We start from the raw sequence: 12514 nt of genomic DNA on the forward strand, positions 1-12514 counted from the left end.
AGTAGAACTTTATAACAAAAAAGATGAGAAAAATAAAGGGGAAAAAAAACCCAAACCAAAACCAAAAGAGGTTCAGAAGAAAGCAAAGTCAGAGACCCTTGAAACTTTCTTGCTGCCCCTTCTAACAAGTATTCTCAATCCTTCCCCATTGTCACTGCATTCCACAGCACAGTTTAAGTCCAGATCATTGGTAAATATCTAATAACAGTTAAATTTAGAGCAGCCCATTGAGCATGGAAATATTGCACCATAGGACTGAGAAATCTTTTTGGGAGACTTGTTTTGTTCCCAGTATCCTTGTTTTTGTACCCAGTATCCTGGGTACTCCTGTTTCCAATGACCTTGTCGTCTGTCATAATTACAGTTTACAACATTCTCCTGTTACTGGAGCCAGTAAATTATTACAGGGTCCACGATTTTGTCTGTATTCCCAATGTTGGTTCATTGTCTTCACTTGTCTGACCTGGATGTCTGGGAATGGAAGCACAGAGCCTCAGTCTGCTCCCTCCTGTGCAGCCATTCTCCTTCCCTGGTTCCCATGTTCAAAATGGGAGCTTGGTACATCATTCTTAGAGCCTGAAGCAAGACAGTAATTCACTTTTCTTCCTTTCCCACAATAACCCATGCTCACTGGTAACGTTCCTCCAGCACAGACTTGCTCACAGGCTGCAACCAGAGAGGTGCCAGGAGCTGCAGAGAACACAGCTGCTCCATGACCAGGAGTTCAGGTGAGGAAAGACTTGAGTGGAAGTAAGCAGGGCCAAATGCTAGTTAGCAGACACTAGAACATATAGATCTAAATCTATACATCTGAGCCTTACGTATCCCAGTCTGTAAAAACAATGTTGAAATACTTCCCTATTTCTCAAGGAAGTTACTAGGGTTAATAAACGAATGCTCACATAACACCATGCTGTCAGAAAAATACTTTTCCTAAGTCAACATGTTTTCAAATATTTCAGCTGATGAAATTAATTTTACAAACAGGTACAACACAGACTATAAATGGTGGCTAATAATCTCAAAATAATCCCCTTAAGATTCTTCTAATATTGCAAAATCTTTCAGACTGAGTATTCAATTCCCCTGTTGCATTTCTGTTGAGGCAGTTGGACTCAGCAGCCCCATTTGCTTTCTCAGCATTAGATGCCAGAGTACACAACAGTATGGGTGGAAAGAACACAGCAAGAGCGAGGTGGCATCCCCAAAGAAATGGAGCAACAGATTTAAGAAGGGCATGATTCTCACAGCAGGTCAGCTGCAGTGGCAGCTTTGTGTTTCTGGGCTAGTACCAAGTGTCTGCTACCACCTTACAAGAGCATTGTGGCTTTAAATTTTATCCTGGTTGACTCAAATTTCTAACAGCACCACTGCTCTTCATGAAGCATTGGTTCTGCCCCAGCACAGGACAAACTTCTCCAATATTTCATTTTCCTACCTTCTAAGGCTCAAACAAGAGATGTGTGGAGAATCTTTGTGTGCTGCCCTTCACACTTGCAATCAAATCTTGCCTGCTTAATGAGCCATGGGCTGTTGCTCTGAAACAGAGGACATTAACAGTTCAGAAAAAATAAAGCCCTGCAGATTAATCACCTGGCTTCTTCATGGGCCCAATTCCAATCAGCAGACAGTGTGAAAGCAGAGCATCTCCACGTACACTGCCTGACTGATAAGCAAATTAGCTGATCCCCCTGCCTGGTTTTGACAAGCATATAGCACATGAGCCTTATTTCATTGCTTGTTTCAAATATATACCAGAGGTCTCCTAATGTCACTATATCCACAGAAATTAACAACATGCAGCCATTTCATGATTCTCCTAGTGTTCCCCCTTCTTGCCCCAGTAAAATAGTACCTATTTCATGCTTCTTGATTTTTGAAGTGAGTGTTTTATTGCTTTCTGAACAGCACTAACTGCTAGGTTATCATTTCTGCATCCACCATGCAGTAATCCTTGTAAAGACAAGGACCTCAATTCATCTTGAGAACTACACTTTGCTATAAACTTCCCCCTAACTAAGGGTTTTCCTGCTCCTTGGTAAATCAGTAGCTTTAATGTTACTCAGTCTGATCACTGCATTTTGGTACAAAAGCCATAGTAAAAGGAAGCAGGATTAAGTGCTGGGCAAACCCATCAAAAGCCCTTTGCCAAACCTTGAACATAGCCCAGGCAGGACACAGTGCTTAATCCGCTGGAAACACAGAGAAAAGAAACAAACAACCAGTTGGGCAATCAGCACAGCTTCCCCCATTCCACTGCAAAGTAAGCTCAGAAAAGACTAACAGGATATGGCACCAAACAGTTAAACAGACTTGAAATCCTCCAATTTATGTAATGACAATACCCTTCCATCACCACAACCCACCTCTTCACCCTTGCCTGCCCCAGCTCTCTGTGGTTCGGGAGCCTTTTTGAACAGTGTGATTCTAGCATAACATGAAGGAAACACCAGCTTTATCTTTTCATAGTTTTCATCATTCCTCCTTTCTCTTGCTGGCTGAAGTGTCAGTCTCACTCAACTCCTGATTTAGCCTATAGCAGGTAACAGTGAACCCTCATCCTCATTTCATCTATCTATGAGCTTGTTTCCCATGTTTCCATTTTTACAGCCCTTAGAGGCGACAGGAACATGCTGCTTTGATTGCCTTTACCTTATCCTTCCTATGGGTCATGTGGGTCACTGGCATACCTGAAATAAACTGGGCTTGCTGTTTCAACCATCAGTCACTCTTCAGCTGGAAGGCAGAGTCCGGTTGGCAGGGAGACTCCAGAGCAAAGCAGAGGACAGTGGTGTCTTTGATGGTAACTGTGGACTTCAGCTCCCACCTGCTAGCAGGTATCCATGGCTGTTCCCATCTGATCACGCTGTGTTGCTATTGGAGCATTCCAGTAAAAAGGACCCAGAGCAGGGTGTCTGCCTCTGTGACCATGCACCAAGGCTAAATCCTCCACAGATTACAAGTCAGAAAAAGCTGTGGTGTTTACCTGAGCTGAGGATTTGGCCCTACAGTATTAATGTTACTCTGCCACCAAGCAGGGCTCTTTCCAGGCAAGACACTGAACAGCATTTGATTAAGGCCAATGTGAGTGGAGTGTGCACAGCACACAGAAATTCCCCAGAAATAGTCCTTTAGAAAGAACCACCTGGATGCTACAAAATGAGCCATAAATGTGGAGATCTCATAAATATAACAGCACTTCAAACTGGACATCTTTGTAGCCCTTCAGTGTCACAAGCCCTGGAGTTGGGTATATTAATTCACCACATCTTCAAGGAGGCAAAAACACTGCTGAGAGGGATGCAAACATGTTTGCTTTATAATGACGCATAAGGACTCTGCCTGGAGTCTCCCAAACAAGCCTTCCCCTTCCTTTAGTGGCACAAGAACAGTGCACACTACATGCTTTAATGCGATTCAAGTCACTTTTTCATTGCTACTAGAGCAGGTACTGCTGGAGATAAAAGCAACTGTCTCAGAAGAGCAGGTATGACATCTGGTACATAGCACCAAAAATAAATCTTTAACTTCCTCTCATACCTGCCAAACCTGTTCCAAGGAAACAAGCCTGGGAAATATTACAAATACACACTTCTCACTGATTTCAAAGGAAGAACTGACCTATTTTTTCTTTGCCCATTTAAAATATTTCCTATAAGAAGATCAGTTTGCTAAAACAATAGGCTGTGTTTGGAATAATCCTGATCATAAAACAAAACTGCATGCATATGAAAAGGGCAAGTGGCCTGATGTTTGCACTGGAGGTAATTCACGTTAACACCGCTATTTATAGTGCGGCAGCACCTTAGGGACACAGTCATGCTCAGCACACCCACTTGGTACACACTATACAAACATGAAATCTGATAGTCTCTCCCCTGCAGTGTACTCATCATGCTGGTGATTTATGGAAACTGGCTCTGTAATGCCATATAATTTGGGAGTGGTCCTTTGTGAAATCATCTTCTCTGGTCATATTTGTGTAGTAAGTATTTTCCATATCCTTTTCAACAGCTGACCTGGCTTACCAGAAGACAGGAGATTTGTGTATTGGAGAAGATGACCTACTTAAATCAGGAACAATTAAAGCCCCAGCTCCTTTTTACACGCTTGTGTAAGGAACCACATACACACATACACAAATCACAATGAAGATGCCAGGAAATGTTTCTCAGTGCTACAATTCTGGTCATACAGGAGGGTCTAAGACAGGGGGAAACAATAGAAGGAAGTGCTTGTGATTCATTATTAGCAATGTAAATAGGACACATTTGGAGCCTGTCATCATCCTGATCGCTCATCTGCTTTTATTAGTCCTCATTCTTTATTCTTATTGTCTTGTTTTCTGTGCTTGTCGTTAAAGTTAGTTATATTATAGGCATCTGTTTAGCATATTCTATATGAAAATGCAAATAGAGATGAAAACCACCCGTTAAATAAATATATGCAGCTTCCATGTCATGTACATATTTGACTGCAGCATGTCAAACACAAAAGAATTATCACTTCCTAAGTCTGCATGTTCATTATGTGCATTACTTTTCTACCAGCAGATGGCAGTTTACTATTGCTTCAAATAGGTTATTTTGTTAATGTCAGATGTTTCAAAGTCCTGCGTGGTTGGTAAAAAAACTTTCAGCTCATTTCACAGCTAATTTTTAACTCAATTTTCTTCTGAATCATCCCCTCTAGAAAATGTAATCAGGACCAAGCTATTTACTTCAGTTTACAGTCCTGCCACTGAGCAATGCTAAGCACTATCTAAACAGTTCCCTGACAGCAAGTTCATGCAAACCAGTGGGTATTATCCAGCTTCAAACACTCACTGCTGCTACCAGCCCCTTAAGGCACACCTCACACTCCCCAACTCCCAGTCTGTGCTTGGGAAATTATGCACATTATTAACACTGGTGGCAGGGGCAACATGAAAGATGTGACTGTATGGGCTAGTGGTTTATTTACTTTGAAACTGTCTGAATTTTAGGTAACAAAGAGTTAAAACTACCACCCGGGCAATGCTGGCAGGCTCCTGCACTGCAGGAGGTCCAAGGGCAGCAGGGAGTCTGTGCCAGGAGATGCAGACTACAGGGGCCTTCAGAAACCCTGCTGCTGCCCGAGGCCATCCTTTAACCCAGTCAGAGCTCAACTATGAGCCCATCTTGTCCTCCCTCACAGGGCTGAGAACGTGAGTTTTCCTGGTGAAACACTCCAGCAGGGAGCACAAGCAAAATGAAGGGATAGGTCAGTCCAATGCTGCTGTAACACCTGGGCAGGGATTGACCCTGGGCATCGGCTGACACGTACAGACCTCACAGGCACAGCAGTGCCATCCACATCCTAAAACCAGGTACCGGGAGAGACTCAGGCTCCAAGAGCCTCTCTCTCCACTGACCATGTGGTGACATTGCTCATCTTCGCTTCCTGTCCCCAAAACTCCCTCCTTTGAGTCAATACCAGCATTCAGGTTGGCCTCATGAGGCAACGCAGCCCACAGTCGGATTTGTTCCCTCATCCAACTCTGCCACCCACCACAGAAAACAAATGCTCCTTTTGGCTGCATCAGCCACAGAGATTTGAGTTGGATTAAAGCAATCACATGACTCCTGGCTTCCCAGGGGAGCAGAACTCCTCTCTCAGCACAGGTGGCCCTTTAGTACTTGGTATTTCAGGCACACATCCATTCCCGCCAGCTCCCCAGCCACTGATCACAATGGTGGGCTGAAACAGCCTGTACAGAGGGCAGGAAGGAGGAAAGGACTCCTGTAATGTGCCCATGGGCTGAGGACAGATTAGTTTTGTGGCTGGACGGGGATTTTGTTAATTTGATTTTTTGCTCTGCTTTACACAGGAAACTGCCCTTTTCCTAGGGCTGCACAGATCCTTTCAAGTCCTGCAGCTCTTGAATTTGTTCCTTGTATTCTCATGCTAGAGTGGCAAATAAGAGATCCAGAGATCACTTTGCATCTGCTAAAGAACTAAACAAAGCTAAGAGTTCCAAAACAGAGTATTGACACACACCATTTTATAACCTGTCCTGGGAATGCAGTGTTTTCTGTAATCCCACATAGCACCTTTTTAATGATCTGCAGAGAGACACAAATTCACTGGTGGTATTAAATTAGAAGTGAAAAACAACAGAGAGACAGCTGATGCATTACAAATGGGAAAGAGAAAAGAAAAATGGAGGAAGGACAAAGGAAATGTAACAACATTTGGGAAAAACAGGGGAGCATTACAGTGTGGGGAACAAGACACGTATACATGGTATCAGGCACAGACTGACCAAGGGAGATCAAAAATGTGCCAAGAGGAACAGGTCAGCAGTAGGAGGGGAAAGACTAACAATTTTTTTCTCCTCAATGCTAAAGACTCCTGCAGATGCTGGAGTCTGGAAACACTGGAAACCCTTTGTGGTGAAGTCCTCATGCATAGAGCTTGTAAAAACACATGGATACAGTTCCAACAGCCTTTTGTTGGAACAAAGAGCAAATGCAAGTATTTAAGAAACACATAATGACATTTGATAATTCCTAAACAATCACATAACCAGAAAATACATGCTGATCAACCTCTCTCCTTCACGTGGACAACTGTGTAAGTAAAGGTGATGTTCATTTGAGCCTGACACCATCCTATCAACTTTTGTTTCCATCTGAGAAATCCTTTAAATAACATTCAGAGTAGGTTTAACACCCATTATCACTCTGATTATTCCACTCCTAAGAGAATGGATTTCAAAATTGTATTTTCCAGTTGAAGATTAAAGAGCTACTTCTAGGTTTCCTTAACCTTCTTTAACAAAGTAAAATTCCACTGCATCTCAAAAGCTAAACATTAATACAGACGGGATTTGCTGTCATTTTTGTAAATGTTAGCAGCAAACATTTAGCATTCCCATTACTTTCCCTCCCAAACCTCATCTACTCACATTGAGAAGCAAACTGGATTTCTTACATGTTCATGCTGCCTTGTCTTGTGCTCAGGGATACCTGCCACTGTTGGACCCCAGCTTTTCTGCTCGGCTTCACAAAGTGAAAGCGGGTTGTTGCCTCAGGGCCTAAAGAGGGCAGCTTTTCACGCCCGTGATGCACAGGTACCCCGCTGACCTTTTAAGCAGCCTGCTGCCCTCCAGGGAGGCTGCTGGAACAGGGGGAATGCTGCTAGCTCACCGCATGGCACACGTGCAAACAGCACCTCCCCACATCTGATGCTGTGGTATGTACTTGGCACTGGAAAGCAACACACATTGCTGCAGAGTGCAAGGCAAGACAGGATTCTTTTCACTGCACATCAGCAAGCAATGGAAGTCCATTTAGCTAGCCTTGCATTTCTTATGTTCACATCACTTTCATACTGCAGGCAGAGTCACAGCACTTGCCTCTGACTACAGCATACATCCCCGGAAACAGGGGTGGAGGGGGAGACAAGACAAATCTCATAGTAAGGGACAGAGCTAGGCCCTCTCAATCTTACCCTGCAGAGCCACAAACTCCTGGCCCTGCTGCTGGGGAAAACAGAGGGAAAATCCCACATCCTGATAAGAGCAAAACTATGCCCTGTGGAATTTGTCCGAGGTATAGCATTGCCTAAATCAGATCTAATTGCTATGCAAGATAGGATGAAGAACATCTGAATTCCCCAGACTCTGTCCCAAAGGCTGAGCACTCTTAGAACTCATAATCTTGTGCACGAGTTATATTAAACAAGTTGTAGGTTTGCTACACTTCCTCCAGTGCACTGCTTTAGAGGGAAGGGTGAGTTGCAATCTGAGCCTAAAAACCAGAGTGTGCATTCCTTTCCTCCACTTTCCCCATGCTTTATACCTAAAGCAGAGCAGGAACTAGGTGACTTACCTGCTGTCAGCACCTTTCATGTTTTAAAGTTTTCTATCAGGGCACACAAGAGCCATAATAATGAAGAACTACATTATCTCACTTTGCATCAGATTTTCCACCTTCCTCTGTGATTTACCATGCCAAAATATCTCCTATTTGAGTGATATGGAAAGCGGCAGATGAAGGCTCAAAACCTGTAATGCTGCCTAGAATATGCAGCAAATAGAGTCTAATTAGAAATTAATATTTATGAGCTGTGTTCCTCTAACATAATTCGTTCTGCCCCAAACTATCACTAGAGTATCACTTAGAAGACGAGAAGGTTTGAGGTGAAGTTTCTTAGTAGAGAAACACAGCAGATGCCATGAGGGGAGCAGCAGCCTGGAGGCTGACAGGACCTGGCTGTGCAGAGACGCCGGCCTGCAGGACAGGGGCAGAGGAGCCCACGGACAGGAGGGCTCCAGAAATTAAATACCTGCTGGCTGAGAGCCGGGAGAGCTGCAACAACCAAGAGGGGCTGGTCCTCATCAGCCGTGCAGAGCTGCGGGCTCCTTCCCGGCGGAGGCGGACGTGGGCGCGTCACGTGCGGCCGTGTCCCCGCAGCCCCGCTTCCTGCGGCCGCGTCCCTGCGGCCGGTCCCTTCAGCCCCGCTTCCTGCGGCCGCGTCCCTGCGGCCGGTCCCTTCAGCCCCGCTTCCTGCGGCCGCGTCCCTGCGGCCGGTCCCTTCAGCCCCGCTTCCTGCGGCCGCGTCCCTGAGGCCGGTCCCTTCAGCCCCGCTTCCTGCGGCCGCGTCCCTGAGGCCGGTCCCTTCAGCCCCGCTTCCTGCGGCCGCGGCCGCTCAGCCGTGTCCCCTCAGCCCCACTTCCTGCAGCCGTGGCCCCCGCGGACGGCAGTGGCTTGGCCAGTGCAGCGACTGCGGCCAGCGGGGAAAAGCCGCTGTCTCGGCAGGGCTCACTGGGAGAATGTCCCGGAACGACATCCCTGCCTTTGCCCGCTGGTTTAGAACTAAGTCCTAGAAATGAGTGTCCTCCAAAACGGAGCTTCCACACAACAGAATGCTTAAAGAAACTGCACCACAATGTGTATAATGAAGTTGGGAATTAAACACTGGGGAGAGATTCAGGATCTGACTGTGTATAAAGGAGGCCTTGTCCCATCAGAAGTCAACCGATGACTAAAGCCAGGAACAAAGCAAACCTGGAGCACCTCAGAACAGAGAATACCATCGAATGAAGCCAACAGCTGAAAAAAAGAGAACCATTAGAGTTATATCCCCTTTCACCTCCTAGCAGTATGTAAACACAATAAGGTCAAACCTAGACAGAACTTCTGGGTGTGTGACAAGTTTTCACCAAGAACCTGTGGTTTTAATCCAGCATGTGAAATCTTTGCACAAGCTCCACACTCCTGAATACTCCACAGTTTTCCTTGGCTGGGGTGTGGGACAAACACAAGACCAATTCTTCAGCCAAGACTCATCTCTATGGCAAAAACTATGAGCTAAGAATACACACTCACTGTGTCAGCAGGTCCTATACATTAGAAGCACTGCAAGGGTTAATAACAAAAGAAATGGCAGGATATATTGAGTTTCAATTACAGCTTGTATACAGAAAGTAAGGATCCTTATTCAGGAGTGAATCCTACTCAATGAAATGTGAATTTTAAGTAAATGCAAATAGCCTACACTGAAAATGTGAAAAATAAACAAAATATCATTTAATTTAATTTGAGTGCCCAAGCAAGTAATTTTCAAGTCTGTTTAATGTTTAGGAAGAAAAAGCCTTAGTTCAGTCTCTGCAAATGGTTTTAGTTACTTCTGTGACTTTCCATCTCTTGAGGATAATCTACTCCTAATAAGGACAATTGCTTAGATTTATTACCCCACTGAGGTCTTGTTAAAGATCTAACAAAAATCCTATTTAAATGAAAAGGACAATAGAATTTAAAGTCAGTGTAGAGTTTAATTAAAACCTGAAACAGAATCAATGTCTTCATGCATTAGAAAAGCAAAAACAGATTTCAAAGCTGTTAAACTACGTATAATTGGCATAAACTACCCATTGAGCTAAAGTTAAAAAAAAAAAACAGACTATCATATGAAAATTGAAGTCTATTAATAAATAAAAAACCTGATACATGTGCATAGCACCATATTTTTGCATGCATTTTTTTATTTGCCTAATTTGCTAAGCATATTTTAGAGCAAACATGAAACAAGCTAGCTGTTAAGTTGAACAAATCCAAAAGGGACAAAAAGAGACTGACTGAAATCAATGCATTAACATGAACCAGCATTTAAAAACATTTCATAATGTTCCCAAAGAGAGCATGTAAACTGCAGCAGTCTCAGTGCAAAACTGCTGTAATCTGTGCTCCCATGTAGTCATTATTCATACATGGGAGTATACAGCTCCTAAGTCATTTTTCATGCATGAATAGTTTAAAACCCAAAATCACTGACATAAATCCACAAGGGAGACCTCCCTTTTGAAAGTCTCGAGAACTCTGAGAAGGAATGTAAAGCCAGATACCAGTCCATGCGCTGACAAAACTTTTCTGTAGGGAAGGACCTGCGTGCAGCCCCACTCCGACCGCAGGCACACCCAGGCCTTCCCCAGCCCCAGAGCCGCCGCCGGCCTCCCGGGTCCCGTCTGCAGAGCCAAAGCCCGCATGGCCGCAGAGCCAGAGCCCGCATGGCCGCAGAGCCAAAGCCCGCATGGCCGCAGAGCCAGAGCCCGCATGGCCGCAGAGCCAGAGCCCGCAAGGCCGCAGAGCCAGAGCCCGCATGGCCGCAGAGCCAAAGCCCGCATGGCCGCAGAGCCAGAGCCCGCATGGCCGCAGAGCCAAAGCCCGCATGGCCGCAGAGCCAAAGCCCGCATGGCCGCAGAGCCAGAGCCCGCATGCCCGCAGAGCCAAAGCCCGCATGGCCGCAGAGCCAAAGCCCGCATGGCCGCAGAGCCAGAGCCCGCATGGCCGCAGAGCCAGAGCCCGCAAGGCCGCAGAGCCAGAGCCCGCATGGCCGCAGAGCCAAAGCCCGCATGGCCGCAGAGCCAAAGCCCGCATGGCCGCAGAGCCAAAGCCTGCAAGGCCGCAGAGCCAAGCCAGGTCTTGCCACCTCTCCCTTCCCCTACCGACATGCAACAGGGACCTCGCACACAGGGAAGGGAGGTCAGCGCTACAGCTGCTTTGGGCACGCACTTTCCTTTTCAGGAGAAAATAAATTCTGGGACAAAAACTATCCCATAACCTATTTCTGCATTAAGGAAAAGGCTCTTCTCTTCCTATTCCTTCCCACAGGAAAGGTGACGGGCTGGCTGAGGCGGGCAGACGCGGATGGGCTCGGTGCAGAGGAACAGCACACCGAGGCGCTCCACGCAGCAGTGGCTGGAAATGGTGCCCCGGCTCGGCCGTCCGCTCTGGCTGGCCCAGTTGTCACCCGAGAGTGACAAAGTAAGAGTCAGGAGGAAACTGCTGTGCTGAAGTGGGTCACACGACTCCCTCGTTTGGAAATATCCCGAAAGGATGATACGTCACCTTCCCTCTGCAGCACATCAGTCCCTTGTTAACCATTTAACCAACATGGTCAAAATACACTGCAAGCCCACAGAACTGACCATCTTACGTAGGCCTCTCCCCGTTTAAAATTACAACTCTTACTCTACGGTGCAGTCGGCGCCCTTTCTTTTAGCTTGCATTTTGCATGGGTGTACAGTATTAAGGGCTCCCTTTAAGTCCGGAAACACCTGCCCGAGCAAGGCCAGCTGCAAGCCCTGCCACCAAGTCCCTGCGGGGCGCGGGTGGGCGGCGGTGGCGGCCGGGTCCCTCCCGCCGTCCCTGCCCGCGGCTCTGTGTGTCACCTACCCGGCAGTGCCGAGACGCGAGAGCTCTCAGGACAAGCACGGTGGAACACACCATGGGGTGCCTGCAGCACAAGCCGTGCCATACCTCGGTCTCGCCCTGAGCCTGGTGCCAGCACCGAGGGGAGGCGCACGGTGACCCTCGAGTGCCATCGGCTAAAGCACCCGGAGGGCGGCGCCCCGAGGGCGGCAGTCCCGGCCGTCCCGGGCCGCCCCCACGCAAGGCCAGCGAGGCGGCCTCCGTCCTGCAGGGCCAGCGAGGCGGTGGCCTCTGTCCCGCACGGCCCGCGGGCTGCAGGGAGCGGGCGCGGAGCCAACGCCCCCGCGCTGTCCCCGGGCTCGGCCCTGCACTGTCCCCCCGCGCTGCGCCGGGGGCGCGGAGCTGCCGCGGGTGCGCAGTGAACGAGGGCTCGTCCACGCACGGTTCCTGCACGGCGGACAGGCGATTCCTCAAGGCGCCTCAGGCCGGCGATTGTGAGCGCAGTAAGGGAGGGGAAATCTCCGATGTCAGCCCTCTGTGAAAGACATTAAAACACTTAAGTGTGCGGTGCGTCCTGGGGGTTGTATTTCTCAATGACCTTTTTAAAGAAATATGGTCTGAAATCTCTTGTCAGGGTCTGCAGGAAAGACACAGCTGTTTACACATGGTAGCCAGTACTTGGAATTACCCATTGCACTTGGTGACAAAGAGCTCCTCATTTCCCATTCCATCCACACAAGGAGTGGAAATGTCAATTTAGTGCTGCTCTATTTTTAGTTCTTTCACTACAGATACAAAGCCTAGCACAGTTTCAAGACAATGAGGAATGCTATGAAGCT

General features: G+C 47.2%; 1 protein-coding gene across 3 annotated transcripts in view; it reads right to left on the minus strand.

Annotated features, from left to right (window-relative positions):
• The window catches only part of ZNF644 (zinc finger protein 644), a 74809-nt gene extending 63073 nt beyond the window's left edge, over positions 1 to 11736 (minus strand). Inside the window, exon 1 of one of the 3 annotated variants that reach the window (XM_066555460.1) lies at positions 11700 to 11736. The gene's annotated coding sequence lies outside the window, so the exon portion shown is untranslated. Of the gene's footprint in view, positions 1 to 6954; positions 6981 to 8310; positions 8330 to 11699 lie in introns of those variants that run through there. The other 2 variants (XM_066555461.1, XM_066555463.1) reach the window with 2 other exon arrangements.
• Between the last annotated feature and the right edge of the window lie 778 nt (positions 11737 to 12514).

Source organism: Molothrus aeneus, chromosome 9 (assembly GCF_037042795.1).
Source record: "Molothrus aeneus isolate 106 chromosome 9, BPBGC_Maene_1.0, whole genome shotgun sequence".
In the NCBI taxonomy this organism is placed as follows: Eukaryota; Metazoa; Chordata; class Aves; order Passeriformes; family Icteridae; genus Molothrus; species Molothrus aeneus.